General features: G+C 54.9%; 1 protein-coding gene across 1 annotated transcript in view; it reads left to right on the top strand.

The window, feature by feature from the left end:
* Positions 1-3,190: 3,190 nt before the first annotated feature.
* LOC146859482 (peptidoglycan-recognition protein SC2-like) overlaps positions 3,191-18,382 on the top strand; it is a 74,772-nt gene continuing 59,580 nt past the window's right edge. The window contains exon 1 of the mRNA XM_085650212.1: positions 3,191-3,260. The gene's annotated coding sequence lies outside the window, so the exon portion shown is untranslated. The remainder of the gene's footprint in view (positions 3,261-18,382) is intronic.

The following is an 18,382-nucleotide window of genomic DNA, read 5'->3' as shown; positions in this document are numbered from 1 at the left end:
CAGGAGGAGATGGGATGTCCTGTTGCCCTGCCTCCTGTTCGCCTACCAGGAGGTACCACAGAAGTCCCTGGGCTTCAGCCGCTTCGAACTGTTGTATGGGCACCCCGTCCGAGGGCCCCTCAGCCTGGTCAAGGAGGGTTGGGAGGCGAACGTCCAAAGTGCCCCGCCCGACGTCTACCGGTACCTCCTGACCTTGCGGAACCAAACTCGAAAGTTCCGTGCCCTGGCAGAAGCCAACCTTGAAGCCAGCCAAGAAGATATGAAACGCTGGTATGACGAGAATGCCTCAGCCGTCGAGTTTGAGCCGGGCCAGCAAGTCTGGGTCATGTCACCCGTGGACCCCTGCGCCCTGCAGGACAAGTGGACCGGGCCCTTCAAGATAGAGATCCCTCTGTAAATATTGCACGTGTTACTGCTGATAAAGAAACCTAATCTCGCAACTGATATTGAGTCCTGTGTGGTGGTGTTACTGGGCCTAGTACGATCATAGGAGAAAGACCTTCCCGAGGGGGCTTCTCAGCGGCGCTTGGCTATAACTTTGCGGTAGGAAGGTGCCGGATTAGTCTCCCCGACTACCTGGTGGGCCTCCCTCCAACACCAGGCCTCCTTGCCGCCAGGACGCCAGGTGCAAAAACAAAACACAATCACTCCATGTGCTGTTTTAACTTGCCCCAACTCGGGACTGGGGACTTTTCTTACCATCCTCAGTCAGCGCGTCTGGCCAAACCATGGACCTGACGTTTTAGAGGGGGGTCATCCAATCCGCCCTGTTGATGGCACACAAATGGGAGGGTCGTCGCACGTTTCCCCGCTCTACATGCCTGTCTATAATAGTGTTTGTCAGACTGCAGGATGAGAGTCTCTGTGGTTCTGTGGCTTGGCCATGCGATTGGTCCGCTGTCAACTATACATCCCTCTAGGGACTATCTCTTTAGAGTCATGCAGCCCAGCATGCATATATATATATGTGTCCTAAACAGTGCCAAGTGGCAGGAAGGAGATAGGTTTATGTGGGGATCTCAGACAAAAATATCTGGTGATGGCTTACGCCCTCACCCCCTCCACCTCCCTAACCCCCAGGCTCCACCCGCCTTTACCCAAAGAATCCCATCCCTGGCTAAGAAACAAACTGTGCAGTAAAACTAAATGAGCTTGGTTGCATAACCTTTATCACACTATCTCATGTATTATAACTTACGCGGGCCCGTGTAGGTTTTGATAACATGGGGCCACATCGTCAGGTAAATCTCCCAGCACGCCACCGGCTTTGAAAGGGCGCTCATGAAACCTCCCATTCCTGCCATGGTCTGCCGGGCGCCCTGAGCATAGCGCTTCCTAGTCCAACAAAGTGTGGCAATGATAGAAGGTGAACACAGGCTGACAATGCGACATTTGTAATTCTGAAAAGAAAGTAGTAAACGCTTCCTAAGCATGGAGGGATCGGCTGGTCCCGGGTTCGAATCCCAGCAATGTCCACTGATCCCTCCTTCCTTTTGAGGCTGGTAAACAAAGCACCGTTGCATTCGGTACCTGGGACACCTGTTGATTTGGTGCTTGGAAGCCACAGATTGTGGAGTGAGACACTATATTTAAAAGCAGGTTATTCTTTTCATAAAGTTCGATCTACCATCTTCTGTCCCCTGGAGATCGCTGTGGGAAGCTGACATTCCCTCAATGTGAATTAATACATTTTTCTTGGATAAAATCTACTTCAAACTAATTGTTTTTAAGTGCACAATCTTGAGCACTCTCTCTCTCTCTCTCTCTCTCTCTCTCTCTCTCTCTCTCTCTGTCCCTCACTCTGCCCCCTCCTGCTCTGGCTCCAGCTGTGAGACCACCGCCAGCCCCTCACCCCAGGTGCCCTCCCAGAAGCCCCTCCATCTACTGGAGACAGACAGACAGACAGACAGACAGACACACACACACAGGGATTTCCAGGGCGAAAGTGCGTCGAATGTGTCTCACAGCTGGAGCCAGAGCAGGAGGGGGCAGAGTGAGGGACAGAGAGAGAGAGAGAGAGAGAGAGAGAGAGAGTGCTAGAGGGGCTTCTGGGTGGGCTCCTGGGGTGAGGGGCTGGCGGTGGTCTCACAGCTGGAGCCAGAGCAGGAGGGGGCAGAGTGAGGGACAGAGAGAGAGAGAGAGAGAGAGAGAGAGAGAGAGAGAGAGAGAGTGCTGGAGGGGCTTCTGGGAGGGCACCTGGGGTGAGGGGCTGGCGGTGGTCTCACAGCTGGAGCAGGAGGGGCAGAGTGAGGGACAGAGAGAGAGAGAGAGAGAGAGTGCTGGAGGGGCTTCTGGGAGGGCACCTGGGGTGAGGGGCTGGCGGTGGTCTCACAGCTGGAGCAGGAGGGGCAGAGTGAGGGACAGAGAGAGAGAGAGAGAGAGAGTGCTGGAGGGGCTTCTGGGAGGGCACCTGGGGTGAGGGGCTGGCGGTGGTCTCACAGCTGGAGCAGGAGGGGCAGAGTGAGGGACAGAGAGAGAGAGAGAGAGAGAGTGCTGGAGGGGCTTCTGGGAGGGCACCTGGGGTGAGGGGCTGGCGGTGGTCTCACAGCTGGAGCCAGAGTAGGCGGGGGCAGAGTGAGGGACAGAGAGAGAGAGAGAGAGAGAGTGTGCTGGAGGGGCTTCTGGGAGGGCACCTGGGGTGAGGGGCTGGCGGTAGTCTCACAGCTGGAGCCAGAGTAGGCGGGGGCAGAGTGAGGGACAGAGAGAGAGAGAGAGAGAGAGTGTGCTGGAGGGGCTTCTGGGAGGGCACCTGGGGTGAGGGGCTGGCGGTAGTCTCACAGCTGGAGCCAGAGTAGGCGGGGGCAGAGTGAGGGACAGAGAGAGAGAGAGAGAGAGAGAGTGTGCTGGAGGGGCTTCTGGGAGGGCACCTGGGGTGAGGGGCTGGCGGTAGTCTCACAGCTGGAGCCAGAGTAGGCGGGGGCAGAGTGAGGGACGGAGAGAGAGAGAGAGGGTGTGCTGGAGGGGCTTCTGGGAGGGCACCTGGGGTGAGGGGCTGGCGGTGGTCTCACAGCTGGACCGAGCATTGCTCCGTGGGTGCTCGCATGTTCAGTGTCAGGTGTTTTCCAGCTCAGGTGGCACAGCCCACTGATAACGCCGCGCTTCAAGGACACTAACAAGCCCCCACCCCTCCCTTCTCCCCTCCCAAATACTGGACCGAGCGCGACCTGCGTCCTCTGAGCACCAACAACTCAGCGCCTATAAAAGGAAAAAGAGATTCCAGGAGCCTCACACCCCAGGACCTGTTCACAGGAGAGGCACAGGTGAGTGTGAAGAGGCACAGGTGACTGTGAATAGACCGCAAAGGTGAGTGTGAAGGGATGGCTCAGGTGAGTGTGAAGGGGCACAGGTGAGTTTGAAGAGACGGCAAAGGTGAGTGTGAATGGGCACAGGTGACTGTGAATAGACGGCAAAGGTGAGTGTGAAGGGGCACAGGTGAGTGTGAAGGGGCACAGGTGAGTGTGAAGAGACGCCACAGGTGAGTATGAGGGATAGCTCAGGTGAGTGTGAAGGGGCACAGGTGGGTGTGAAGGGGCACAGGTGTGTGTGAAGGGATGGCTCAGGTGAATGTGAAGGGGCACAGGTGAGTGTAAAGAGACGGCACAGGTGAGTGTGAATAGATGGCAAAGGTGAGTGTGAAGGGATGGCTCCGGTGAGTGTGAAGGGATGGCTCAGGTGAGTGTGAAGGGGCACAGGTGAGTGTGAAGAGAAGGCACAGGTGAGTGTGAAAGGACAGTACAGGTGAGTGTGAAGAGACGGCACAGGTGAGTGTGAAGGGGCACAGGTGAGTGTGAACAGATGGCTCAGGTGAGTGTGAAGGGGCACAGGTGAGTGTGAAGAGACGGCACAGGTGAGTGTGAAGGGACGGCGCGGGTGACTGTGAAGGGGCACAGGTGAGTGTGAACGGATGGCTCAGGTGAGTGTGAAGGGGCACAGGTGAGTGTGAAGAGACAGCACAGATGAGTGTAAAGGGGCACAGGTGAGTGTGAACGGATGGTTCAGGTGAGTGTGAAGAGACAGGACAGGTGAGTGTGAAGGGGCACAGGTGAGTGTGAACGGATGGCTCAGGTGAGTGTGAACGGGCACAGGTGAGTGTGAAGAGATGGCACAGGTGAGTGTGAAGGGGCACAGGTGAGTGTGAAGAGATGGCACAGGTGAGTGTGAAGGGGCAAAGGTGAGTGTGAACAGATGGCTCAGGTGAGTGTGAAGGGACGGCGCAGGTGAGTGTGAAGGGGCACAGGTGAGTGTGAAGGGGCACAGGTGTGTGGGAAGGGACAGCACAGGTGAGTGTGAAGGGACGGCACAGGTGAGTATGAAGGAATGGCACAGGTGACTGTGAAGGGGCACAGGTGAATGAATGAATATTGATTTTGTAAAGCACGAACTTAGCCCAAGGGCATCAAGGCGCTGACTGCAGAGCATCAGGATGCGGTGAAAGAGGAAACATGCTGAAACTGACGTATCTTGGAAAAGCCAGGTCTTTAAGACTTTACGAAAACGCGGAAGGGACACCAGACTAGAAAGTTCTTCTGGGAGGGAATTCCACAATTTGGGCGCAGCCGTAGAGAGTGAGTGTGAAAGGACAGCAGTGGTGAGTGTGAAGAGACAGCACAGGTGAGAATAAAGGAACGGCACAGGTGAGTGTGAAGGGGCACAGGTGAGTGTGAGAGGACAGCACAGGTGAGTGTGAAGAGACAGCACAGGTGAGTATAAAGCAGCGGTGCAGGTGAGTGTGAAGGGACGGTGCAAGCAAGTGTGAAGGGACGGCACAGGTGACTGTGAAGGGACAGCACAGGTCAGAATAAAGGACAGCACAGGTGAGTGTGAAGGGACAGTGCAGGTGAGTGTGAAGGGACAGCACAGGTGACTGTGAAGGGACAGCACAGGTGAGTGTGAAGGGGTGCAGATGAGTGTGAAGGGACAGCACAGGTGAGTGTGAAGAGATGGCACAGGTGAGTGTGAAGGGGCACAGGTGAGTGTGAAGAGATGGCACAGGTGAGTGTGAAGGGGCAAAGGTGAGTGTGAACAGATGGCTCAGGTGAGTGTGAAGGGATGGCGCAGGTGAGTGTGAAGGGGCACAGGTAAGTGTGAAGGGGCACAGGTGTGTGGGAAGGGACGGCACAGGTGAGTTTGAAGGGACGGCACAGGTGAGTATGAAGGAATGGCACAGGTGACTGCGAAGGGGCACAGGTGAATGAATGAATGAATGAATATTGATTTTGTAAAGCACGAACTTAGCCCAAGGGCGTCAAGGTGCTGACTGCAGAGCATCAGGATGCGGTGAAAGAGAAAACATGCTCAAACTGACGTATCTTGGAAAAGCCAGGTCTTTAAGACTTTACGAAAACGCGGAAGGGACACCTGACTAGAAAGTTCTTCTGGGAGGGAATTCCACAATTTGGGCGCAGCCGTAGAGAGTGAGTGTGAAAGGACAGCAGTGGTGAGTGTGAAGAGACAGCACAGGTGAGAATAAAGGAACGGCACAGGTGAGTGTGAAGGGGCACAGGTGAGTGTGAAAGGACAGCACAGGTGAGTGTGAAGAGACGGCACAGGTGAGTATAAAGCAGCGGTGCAGGTGAGTGTGAAGGGACGGTGCAAGCGAGTGTGAAGGGACGGCACAGGTGACTGTGAAGGGACGGCACAGGTCAGAATAAAGGACAGCACAGGTGAGTGTGAAGGGACAGTGCACGTGAGTGTGAAGGGACAGCACAGGTGACTGTGAAGGGACGGCACAGGTGAGTGTGAAGGGGTGCAGATGAGTGTGAAGGGACAGCACAGGTGAGTGTGAAGAGATGGCACAGGTGAGTGTGAAGGGGCACAGGTGAGTATAAAAGAACGGTGCAGGTGAGTGTGAAGGGACAGCACAGGTGAGTATAAAGGAACGGTGCAGGTGAGTGTGAAGGGACAGCACAGGTGACTATAAAGGAACAGTGCAGGTGAGTGTGAAGGGACAGCACAGGTGAGTTTGAAGGGGCACAGGTGAGTATAAAGGAACGGTGCAGGTGACTGTGAAGGGGCACAGGTGAGTATAAAGGAACGGTGCAGGTGACTGTGAAGGGATAGCACAGGTGAGTGTGAAGGGGCACAGGTGAGTAGAAAGGACCGGTGCAGGTGAGTGTGAAGGGACAGCACAGGTGAGTATAAAGGAACGGTGCAGGTGAGTGTGAAGAGATGGCACAGGTGAGTGTGAAGGGGCACAGGTGCGTATAAAGGAACGGTGCAGGTGAGTGTGAAGGGACAGCACAGGTGAGTATAAAGGAACGGTGCAGGTGAGTGTGAAGAGATGGCACAGGTGAGTGTGAAGGGGCACAGGTGAGTATAAAGGAACGGTGCAGGTGAGTGTGAAAGGACAGCACAGGTGAGTATAAAGGAACGGCGCAGGTGACTGTGAATGGGGCACAGGTGAGTTTAAAGGAACGGTGCAGGTGCAGGTGAGTGTGAAGGGGCACAGGTGACTGTGAAGGGACGGCACAGGTGACTGTGAAGGGACGGAACAGGTGAGTGTGAAAGAGGTGCAGGTGAGTGTGAAGAGACGCTGCAGGTGAGTTTGAAGCGACACAGGTCTCTGTGAAGGGATGGCACAGGTGACTGTGAAGGGGCGTAGGTGAGTGCGAAAAGACAGTGCAAGTGAAGGGCCAGAGGTGGGTGCAGAAACGCCCATGCATAGTAATGCAGGCAGCACACTGCACTCTGTAATGTTATTTTGGGTCAAAATCCAAAGCAAATCATGGATTGTAAATTCTACAAGTAGACAATTCAGGTTAAAAAAATAATGTAAACAACAAACTAAACCTCAATATTGATGAAAAGATATACTGTTCAGCGAATAATGGATGAGGCCCAGGGGTGGGTCTCAATAACTTCAGATCAAAGATGTCCCATCCTTGAGCCATGAGCAGGGTGTAAGAAAGAGACAGAGGCCTGCCTAGTCTGTGGCATGATGCCCTCTCCTGGCACCACGAGCGGGGGGTAAGAAAGAAGCAGAGAGGCCTGCCTGGTCTGTGGCATAATGTCCTCTCCTTGTGCTGAGGGCAGGGGGTAAGAAAGAGGCAGAGAGGCCCGCCTGGTCTGTGGTATGATGCCCTCTCCTGGCACCAAGAGCAGGCTGTAAGAGAGATGCCCCGCTTGGTCTGTGGCATGATGTCCTCTCCTGGCACCACGAGCGGGGGGTGAGAAATAAGCAGAGAGGCCTGCCTGGTCTGTGGCATAATGTCCTCTCCTTGTGCCGAGAGCGGGGTGTGAGAAAGAGGCAGAGATGCCCGCCTGGTCTGAGGCGTGATGTCCTCTCCTTGTGCCAATAGGAGGGTGTAAGAAAGACGCAGAGAGGCTCTGCCTGGTCTGTGGCATGATGTCCTCTCCTTGTGCCAAGAGGAGGGTGTAAGAAAGACGCAGAGAGGCTCTGCCTGGTCTGTGGCGTGATGTCCTCTCCTTGTGCCAAGAGGAGGGTGTAAGAAAGACGCAGAGAGGCTCTGCCTGGTCTGTGGCATGATGTCCTCTCCTTGTGCCAAGAGGAGGGTGTTAGAAAGGGGCAGAGAGGCGTGCCTGGTCTGTGGCATAATGTCCTCACCTTGTGCCGAGAGCAGGGTGTAAGAAAGAGGCAGAGAGGTCCGCCTGGTCTGTGGCATGTTGTCCTCTCCTGGCACCAAGAGCAGGTCTAAGAAATAGGCAGAGAGGCCCATCTGGTCTGTGGCATGATGTCCTCTCCTTGTGCCAAGAGATGGGTGTAAGAAAGAGGCAGAGAGGCCCGCCTGGTCTGTAGCATGATGTCCTCTCCTTGTGCCGAGAGCAGGGTATAAGAAAGAGGCAGAGAGGCCTGCCTGGTCTGTGACAGGATGTCCTCTCCTTGTGCCAAGAGCCGGGTGTAAGAAAGAGGCAGAGAGGCACGCCTGGTCTGTGGCATGATGTCCTCTCCTTGTGCCAAGAGGAGGGTGTAAGAAAGAGGCAGAGAGGCTCTGCCTGGTCTGTGGCATGATGTCCTCTCCTAGCACCAAGAGCGGGGGGGGGGTAAGAAAGAGTCATAGAGGCTCTGCCTGTTCTGTGGCATGATGTCCTCTCCTGGCACCAAGAGCAGGGTGTAAGAAAGAGACAGAGAGGCCCGCCTGATCTGTGGCATGATGTCCTCTCCTTGTGCCAAGAGCGGGGTGTAAGGAAGCGGCAGAAAGGCCTGCCTGGTCTGTGGCATGATGTCCTCTCTGTCCGCCAAGAGCAGGGTGTAAGAAAGAGACAGAGAGGCCCGCCTGATCTGTGGCATGATGTCCTCTCCTTGTGCCAAGAGCGGGGTGTAAGGAAGAGGCAGAGAGGCCCGCCTGGTCTGTGGCATGATGTCCTCTCCTTGTGCCAAGTGCGGGGTGTAAAAAAGAGGGAGAGAGGCCCCGCCTGGTCTGTGGCATAATGTCCTCTCCTTGCGCCAAGAGGAGGGTGTAAGAAAGAGGCAGAGAGGCTCTGCCTGGTCTGTGGCATGATGTCCTCTCCTTGTGCCGAGAGGAGGGTGTAAGAAAGAGGCAGAGAGGCCTGCCTGGTCTATGGCATAATGTCCTCTCCTTGTGCCGAGAGCATAGGGTAAGAGAGGGGCAGAGAGGCCCCCCTGGTCTGTGCCATGACGTCCTCTCCTAGGACCAAGAGCAGGTCTAAGAAATAGGCAGAGAGGCTCGCCTGGTCTGTGGCATGATGTCCTCTCCTTGTGCAAAGAGCCGGGTGTAAGAAAGAAGCAGAGAGGCCTGACTGGTCTGTGGCATGATATCTCCTCCTTGTGCCGAGAGCAGGGTGTAAGAAAGAGGCAGAGAGGCCCGCCTCGTCTGTGGCATGATGTCCTCTCCTGGCACCAAGTGCGAGGAGTTAGAAAGAGTCATAGAGGCTCAGCCTGATCTGTGGCATGATGCCCTCTCCTGGCACCAAGTGCAGGTCTAAGAAAGAGGCAGAGGGGCCTGCCTGGTCTGTGGCATAATGTCCTCTCCTTGTGCCGAGAGCAGGGGTACAAAGAGGCAGAGAGGCCCACTTGGTCTGTGGCATGATGTCCTCTCCTTTTGCCAAGAGCCGGGTGTAAGAAAGAGGCAGAGAGGCCCGCCTGGTCTGTGGTATGATGCCCTCTCCTGGCACCAAGAGCAGGCTGTAAGAGAGATGCCCCGCTTGGTCTGTGGCATGATGTCCTCTCCTGGCACCACGAGCGGGGGGTGAGAAATAAGCAGAGAGGCCTGCCTGGTCTGTGGCATAATGTCCTCTCCTTGTGCCGAGAGCGGGGTGTGAGAAAGAGGCAGAGATGCCCGCCTGGTCTGTGGCGTGATGTCCTCTCCTTGTGCCAAGAGGAGGGTGTAAGAAAGACGCAGAGAGGCTCTGCCTGGTCTGTGGCATGATGTCCTCTCCTTGTGCCAAGAGGAGGGTGTAAGAAAGACGCAGAGAGGCTCTGCCTGGTCTGTGGCATGATGTCCTCTCCTTGTGCCAAGAGGAGGGTGTTAGAAAGGGGCAGAGAGGCGTGCCTGGTCTGTGGCATAATGTCCTCACCTTGTGCCGAGAGCAGGGTGTAAGAAAGAGGCAGAGAGGTCCGCCTGGTCTGTGGCATGTTGTCCTCTCCTGGCACCAAGAGCAGGTCTAAGAAATAGGCAGAGAGGCCCATCTGGTCTGTGGCATGATGTCCTCTCCTTGTGCCAAGAGATGGGTGTAAGAAAGAGGCAGAGAGGCCCGCCTGGTCTGTAGCATGATGTCCTCTCCTTGTGCCGAGAGCAGGGTATAAGAAAGAGGCAGAGAGGCCCGCCTGGTCTGTGACAGGATGTCCTCTCCTTGTGCCAAGAGCCGGGTGTAAGAAAGAGGCAGAGAGGCACGCCTGGTCTGTGGCATGATGTCCTCTCCTGGCACCAAGAGCGGGGGTAAGAAACAGTCATAGAGGCTCTGCCTGTTCTTTAGCATGATGCCCTCTCCTGGCACCAAGAGCGTGGTGTAAGAAAGGCAGAGAGGCGCCACCTGGTCTGTGGCATGATATCCTCTCCTGACACCAAGAGCGGGGGGTATGAAAGAGTCATAGAGGCGCTGCCTGGTCTGTGGCATGATGCCCTCTCCTGGCACCAAGAGCAGGCTGTAAGAGAGAGGCCCCGCCTGGTCAGTGGCATGATGTCCTCTCCTTGTTCTGAGGGCAGGGGGTAAGAAAGAGGCAGAGAGGCCCGCCTGGTCTGTGGCAAGAGGTCCTCTCCTTGCACCAAGAGTGGGGTTTTAGAAATAGTCATAGAGGCTCTGCCTGGTCTGTGGCATGATGTCCTCTCCTTGTTCCAAGAGGAGGGTGTAAGAAAGATGCAGAGAGGCCCGCCTGGTCTGTGGCATGATGTCCTCTCCTGGCACCAGGAGCGGGGTGTAAGAAAGAGGCAATGAGGCCCCGCCTGGTCTGTGGCATGATGTCCTCTCATTGTGCCAAGAGCCGGGGGTAAGAAAGAGCCAGAGAGGCCCTGCCTGGTCTGTGGCATGATGTCCTCTCCTGGCACCAAGAGCGGGGGGTGTAAGAAAGAGACAGAGAGGCCCGCCTGGTCTGTGGCATGATGTCCTCTCCTTGTGCCAAGAGCGGGGTGTAAGGAAGCGGCAGAAAGGCCTCCCTGGTCTGTGGCATGATGTCCTCTCTGTCCGCCAAGAGCAGGGTGTGAGAAAGAGGCAGAGAGGCCCCACCTGGTCTGTGGCATGATGTCCTCTCCTTGTGCCAAGAGGAGGGTGTAAGAAAGAGGCAGAGAGGCTCTGCCTGGTCTGTGGCATGATGTCCTCTCCTGGCACCAAGAGCGGGGGGGGGGTAAGAAAGAGTCATAGAGGCTCTGCCTGTTCTGTGGCATGATGTCCTCTCCTGGCACCAAGAGCAGGGTGTAAGAAAGAGACAGAGAGGCCCGCCTGATCTGTGGCATGATGTCCTCTCCTTGTGCCAAGAGCGGGGTGTAAGGAAGCGGCAGAAAGGCCTGCCTGGTCTGTGGCATGATGTCCTCTCTGTCTGCCAAGAGCAGGGTGTGAGAAAGAGGCAGAGGTCCGCCTGGTCTGTGGCATGATGTTCTCTCCTTGTGCCAAGAGCGGGGTGTAAGGAAGAGGCAGAGAGGCCCGCCTGGTCTGTGGCATGATGTCCTCTCCTTGTGCCAAGTGCGGGGTGTAAAAAAGAGGGAGAGAGGCCCCGCCTGGTCTGTGGTATAATTTCCTCTCCTTGCGCCAAGAGGAGGGTGTAAGAAAGAGGCAGAGAGGCTCTGCCTGGTCTGTGGCATGATGTCCTCTCCTTGTGCCGAGAGGAGGGTGTAAGAAAGAGGCAGAGAGGCCTGCCTGGTCTATGGCATAATGTCCTCTCCTTGTGCCGAGAGCATAGGGTAAGAGAGGGGCAGAGAGGCCCCCCTGGTCTGTGCCATGACGTCCTCTCCTAGGACCAAGAGCAGGTCTAAGAAATAGGCAGAGAGGCTCGCCTGGTCTGTGGCATGATGTCCTCTCCTTGTGCAAAGAGCCGGGTGTAAGAAAGAAGCAGAGAGGCCTGACTGGTCTGTGGCATGATATCTCCTCCTTGTGCCGAGAGCAGGGTGTAAGAAAGAGGCAGAGAGGCCCGCCTCGTCTGTGGCATGATGTCCTCTCCTGGCACCAAGTGCGAGGAGTTAGAAAGAGTCATAGAGGCTCAGCCTGATCTGTGGCATGATGCCCTCTCCTGGCACCAAGTGCAGGTCTAAGAAAGAGGCAGAGGGGCCTGCCTGGTCTGTGGCATAATGTCCTCTCCTTGTGCCGAGAGCAGGGGTAGCAAAGAGGCAGAGAGGCCCACTTGGTCTGTGGCATGATGTCCTCTCCTTTTGCCAAGAGCCGGGTGTAAGAAAGAGGCAGAGAGGCCCGCCTGGTCTATGGCATGATGTCGTCTCCTGGCACCAAGAGCAGGGGGTAAGTAGGCCCGCCTAGCCTGTGGCATGGTGTCCTCTCCTGGCACCAAGAGCGGGGGTTAAGAAGGCCCGCCTGGTCTGTGGCATGATGTCCTCTCCTTGTGCCAAGAGCAGAGTGTAAGGAAGAGGCCGAGGCCCCGCCTGGTCTGTGGCATGATGTCCTCACCTTGTGCCAAGAGCAGGGTGTAAAAAAGAGGCAGAGGCATAATGTACTCTCCTTGTGACGAGAGCAAGGGGTAAGAAAGAGGCAGAGAGGCCAGCCTGGTCTGTTGCATGATGTCCTCTCCTTGTGCCGAGAGCAGGGTGTAAGAAAGAGGCAGAGAGGCCCCACCTGGTCTGTGGCATGATGTCCTCTCCTTGTGCCAAGAGCCGGGTGTAAGGAAGAGGCAGAGAGGCCCGCCTGGTCTGTGGCATGGTCCTCTCCTTGTGCCAAGAGGAGGGTGTAAAAAAGAGGCAGAGAGGCTCTGCCTGGTCTGTGGCATCTTGTCCTCTCCTGGCACCAAGAGCGGGGGGTAAGTAAGAGGCAGAGAGGCCCACCCGGTCTGTGGCATGATGTCCTCTCCTGGCACCAAGAGCGGGGGTAAGAAAGATTCAGAGACGCCCGCCTGGTCTGTGCCAGGATGTCTTCTCCTGGCACCAAGAGCGGGGGGTAAGAAAGAGGCAGAGAGGCCCTCCTGGTCTGTAGCATGATGTCCTCTCCTTGTGCCAAGAGCAGGGTGTAAGGAAGAGGCCGAGGCCCCGCCTGGTCTGTGGCATGATGTCCTCTCCTTGTGCCAAGAGCAGGGTGTAAGGAAGCGGCAGAAAGGCCTGCCTGGTCTGTGGCATGATGTCCTCTCTTTGTGCCAAGAGCGGGGGTTAAGAAGGGACGCCTGGTCTCTGGCATCTTTTGAAGGGAACCACAGAGTCCGTTTTCATTGGTTGCTCTGGGCCTTCTTGCCTGACAGTAATGTAGTCCCTCTCTTTGGCTGTCAGTCCTTCTTTCCCTCTGAGTCATCGCTGACAGAACTGGCTGTTCCCTCTCCTGCTTCTTTGACGGTTTTGTGTCTGTTCTCTAATTATACATTCACAGATTCGGTTTGCAGGTGCACGCCTGGGCGCTGGGAAGAACATACATTACACAGGGAACGTGCACAAAAACGTAGCTTTTGGGCAAGTTGTAAATTACATGTATTGCTGCCTGCTAAGTGTCGGGTTTGAAACTCTGACAGTATTTTGTTGACTCTCTGACTTTTTCCATTAAATGTAAAAAGTATAGTGGTTTTTCTTTTGTTAAAATTCGGACACCACGATAGGATTGTTCTGTGTGGGATGTTGAAATGCTGTGAGTTTTTCTCTTTCAATGGTTAGGAAGGACTGTGGTTTCTCCTCACCCTGCTTCACGTAGGGAATTGGATGTCGGTGCCTGTGAAAGGAGCCCTGAGATGTTTAAATGGCGTGTCTTAAAGCAGACCCCTGCTGTGTGGAAGGAGTGCGGTTATTGCATCAACTCAAGCATTGTGCATAAGAGGATCATGCACTCCTTTTATCCTTGCTGATCTTTGTACAGCACATAGTGTGACTTGACGAATAACAGTTTGAAATGTCGTGGTGTAGAGGGGCAAAGTAAATGTATCTATTCAGGGCACGTGTAGAGAACATGTCCTACTTCACGCTCTGAGTTTCTTTCTGACTCACTGTCAGTGAAACTGCTCTTCCCACCCTCGCAGCTCCACCATTAAGTGAGGCCTCTCCGAGTCCCTGCACTCTCAAGTGTTTGGTGTTCGAGGACCTCCTCCGCCCGCAGGTTATACCTGCGCCTCATCCCTGGTGGTCCAATGGACCTCTGACTCCTCTCTCTCGCTCCGCTTCTGCCCCGTTTTCCACCTCAGCTTTTCTCACTGTTTCACTCTTTTTAGCACTCACTTTGTACTCTTTATTTCTTTTTTTAACTTTTCTTTGTCACCCCTTTAGTCTTTTTACCTCTTCTTCTATTGCCTGCTTTTCCCCCCGTTTTTCCTACAGCTGTTGCCCCCGCGGTCCCTCCCCCCGAGCGCGACCAGCCTGAGCCAGTTCCCCTCCCCACTCCCGCCTCCCAGCTGTCCAGCCCTCCCCAACCCCTACTTAATGGCGGCCGCACGCAGCAGGCGTGTTGCTGGCCCACCGAAGGCGCGCCTACGGCAAGCCTGTCTGCGCCCGTCTGCGAACCCACCGCGACCAGCGCCAAGAACCCTGGACCTCCGCATTGCCAATGCTACGACCAAGCGGCACTCCACGCACTCAACCCAGGCCGCAACAACAACTGCAAGCTTGCATCACCAGCCAACACCCATGGACCCTTTAGCTGTCATCGCTGCCAGCACACTTGCAGCACCGCCAGGAACACGGACCCAGCACAACCCGCCTGCAAGAACACAAACAAACCGAAGACCCTGCAATGCATACTTCTCAATGTCCAATCACTCCACAAACATGCCACCGAAATCTGGGACCTCCTCGACAGTACCACACCAAACGTAGTATTCTTCACCGAAACCTGGACCAACACCACCTCGGGACCAGACATCGCCATCAACATCTCCCAAGGATACAAGATCTCTCCGAAGGACCTCCCCAACTGCCCTGGAGGAGGAATCGCCATCATCCACAAATCTACCCTCCAGCTGAGCACATTCTCTGATGAGCCCACAGACCTGATGGAACACCTACACTTCAAGATACAGGCCAGGCTACCACCACCCTCAGAGGAACTCTCATCTACCGACCCCCCGGACTCCGCAGACCTTTCACCAACTCTATCACGGATATCATCTCCACGCAAGCCATCGCATCCACCAACTACACCCTGCTGGCAGACCTCAACTTCCACCTCGACAACCAACTGGACCCCAACACCACATCCCTCCTGGACAACCTCCACAACATTGGACTCCGCCAGATCGTGACCGAACCCACGCACTCAACAGAACACACTCTTGACCCTCTCTTCACAACAGGAAACTCCATCACTTTCAGCCACACCACCGAACTCCCGTGGACAGATCACCGATGCATCCACTTCGCCTTCAGAACACCCACCATCCACAAACAGCAGCACCTGCTCCCATGAAGAAACTGGACCAAAATCACCGATGACAAGCTCACCTCCTCACTCAGCAACTCCACCCCAACCTTCACGGAAGACGACGACCCCAACACCGCAGCCCTAACCCTGCAGAGATGGATCTCTGACAGCGCCAACACCATAGCCTCCCTCAAGAAGAACAACAACACACACACCAAGAAAGTCAGATGGCTTACCACCAAGCTTCGAGAGTCCAGACACACATGCCGCCACCTTAAAAAGGTTTGGAGGAACTCCAAATCCACAGAGGCACACAACTACTTCAGAGCCGCCACCAATGGCACCACCAACTCATCAGGAAAACGAGGAAAAAAGCGATTGAAGATAGAATCTCCACACACACACACACACAACAGCAAAGAACTCTTCAGCATCATCAAGGAGTTTGCCCAACCCACCAGCGAGTTTCCTAACATTACTCCCTCACAAGACCTCTGCAACAAACTCAGCACCTTCTTCCACCACAAAATCAAGAACATTAACGACAACTTTGATGAAGACAACAAACACACTGAACCCTCACCAGCCACCCCTGACACCCTGAAGACAATGATTGACAACTGGACAGCCCTCACCACCGAAGACACACTGAAGACAATGAAGTCAATCCACTCCGGGGCCCCCACGGACCTCTGCCCCCACCACATCTTCAACAGAGCCACCGACACCATAGCACCCATGCTCTGCCACACCATCAACTGCTCCCTGGAGAACGCCTCATTCCCTGACGACTGGAAACACGCCAAGATCAACCCCCTCCTGAAGCAGACCTCAGTGCGGACCCCACCGACCTCAAAAACTACAGACCCATCTCCCTGCTCCAGGTTCCAGCAAAAGTCATAGAGAAAGCAATCAACGGCCAACTTCCCACCTTCATCGAAGAGCACACTGTCCTCAACTCCTCCCAATCCGGCTTCAGAAAAACCCCCAGCACAGAAACCGCCTTCCTCATGCAACAGACGACATCCACTCCCCACTGGACAAAGGAGAAACAGTAGCCCTCATCCTCCTCGACCTCTCAGCGGCCTTCGACACAGTCTCTCACTGCACCGTAATACGCAGACTCCACGATGCAGGGATCTGGAACAAGGCCCTCGATTGGATCCACTCCTTCCTCTCTGCCAGAACGCAGTGGGTCCGACTCCCTCCTTTCCTCTCTGACCCTACACCAACCACCTGCGGAGTCCCCCAGGGGTCCTCCCTCAGCCCCACGCTCTTCAACGTCTACATGGCTCCGCTCACCCCCATCGACAGAACCCACGGAAGAAACATTGTTTCATACGCAGACCACACCTAACTCATCCTCTCCCTATCCAACGAACCCAACACAGCCAAACTCAACTTCCAAGAAGGCATGGAAGCTGTCGCAAAATGGATGGAAATCAGCTGCCTACAACTCAACACCGTCAAAACAGAAGCACTCATCATTGGCCCAAACCCCGACGCCTGGAACGACACCTGGTGGCGCCCCGCCCTCGGAAGACCACCCACCCCAAAGAACCCTACGATCAGCCCAGGTCTCCTACGCCATGGTCCCCCGCACCAGAAAGACCAGATCGGGAGGCCGCTCCTTCTCCTTCCTCGCAGCCAGAGCCTGGAATGCCCTACCGCTCGACCTCAGACAACCAACATCCCTCCCCATCTTCACAGGAAGCCTCAAGACCTGGCTCTTCGACAGACCCCCTCCTTGATGGATTGGAAACTGATACCCCCCCCCCTCCCCCCCCCCCCAGTGCCTTGAGACCCTTACGGGTGAGTAGTCGCACTTAACAAACACCTGATTGATTGTTGTCACACCAATACACTAGGGCTCTGTCCAAAAACAGTGTAAGGGAATGGTGTGTCTTGGATACGCTGTAGGGTTGTGTCATGGAGACACTGTAGGGTTGTGTTAGGGATACACTGTAGGGTTGTGTCATGGAGACACTGTAGGGTTGTGTCATGGATACACTGTAGGGTTGTGTCATGGAGACATCGTAGGGTTGTGTCATGGAGACACTGAAGAGCTGTGTCCCCACACAGTCTAAGGGAGGGGCGTATATGGATACACTGTAGGGTTGTGTCATGGATACACTGTAGAGCTGTGTCCCCACACATTCTAAGGGTGGGGTGTGTCATGGATGGTCTGTAGGATTTTGTCATGGACACTCTCTAGGGTTGTGTCACTGAGACACTGTAGGGTTGTGTCATGGAGACAGCGAAGAGCTGTGTCCTCACACAGTCTAAGAGAGGGTTGTGTCATGGAGACACGGTAAGTTGTGTCCCCACACAGTCTACAGGAGGGGTGTGTTATGGAGACACTGTAATGTTGTGTTCCCACACATTCTAAGGGAGGGTTGTGTCATGGAGACACTGTAGGGTTGTGCCATGGACACACTGTAGAGCGGTGTACCCACACATTCTAAGGGAGGGGTGTGTCATGGATACTCTGTAGGGTTGTGTCATGGATACTCTGTAGGGTTGTGTCATGGATACTCTGTAGGGTTTTGTCATTGAGACACTGTAGGGTTGTGTCACGGAGACAGTGAAGAGCTGTATCCCCACACAGTCTAAGGAAGGGGTGTGTCATGGAGACACTGTAGGGTTGTGTCATGAATACACTGTAGAGCTGTGTCCCCACACATTCTAGGGGAGGGGTGTGCCACAGAGACACTGTAAAGCTGTGTCATGGATACTGTTGGAAAGTGTTAGACCTGGCACCTTGGCGTGAGTCTCCCTCCCTCTTTTTGTCGCTGTGCCTCATGTGTTTTTATGGTGTTGGCCGCTCAGCGCGCTGTGCCACTGCCAACCAGTGTCGCGGTGCGAGTGCTCCCTATGTAAATTGTATATGTTGGTTGGATTCCATGATTGGATTGTTTGATTTACTGTCAGACCCCAGTAAAGTGCGCCGGGGGCGCCAGGGCATGTAAATGCGAACACCGCTGGTGGGCTTGCAGCACTGGTTGTGCCACCCACAGAAGCGGCCGGTAAAATATGTCTGAGGTCCGCCATCGCAGAACCTGCGTGCAGTCTGGTACTGACATGCTGACCGGCAAGTGCCCACACTTGCCGGTCCCTAAAACCTTCCCTTAGCTGCATGTTAGTCACCCCTCTGGTAGGCCCGCGGGCAGGGTGCGTTGTAAGCCTAAGGTAGGACAAGCCTGGATGCGTGGCATGTCCTAGTAGTGAATTACCGCCATCTTGTTGTTCACTACTGCAAGGCTACCCTGTTCTCATAGGCCAGTATGGGCGGCCTGGATTATTACACCCTATGATCCTAACCGACCCAGGGAACATGGTAGAAGATCGAGTTTAGTATGCCTGAACTCGGAATAATAAGGTACATCTTTTCGCAAGGTTTATTTTAATATTCCGGGTTTGCAAATGCCGCTTTTAGAAAGTTGGCCTTTGCTTGCCTAAACCTTTCAGCCGCCTCTGCGTG

This window comes from Triturus cristatus, chromosome 3_2, assembly GCF_964204655.1.
Source record: "Triturus cristatus chromosome 3_2, aTriCri1.1, whole genome shotgun sequence".
Classification (NCBI taxonomy): domain Eukaryota; kingdom Metazoa; phylum Chordata; class Amphibia; order Caudata; family Salamandridae; genus Triturus; species Triturus cristatus.
The sequence above is the reverse complement of the archived record's forward strand: the minus strand, read 5'-3'. Positions and strand labels throughout refer to the sequence as shown.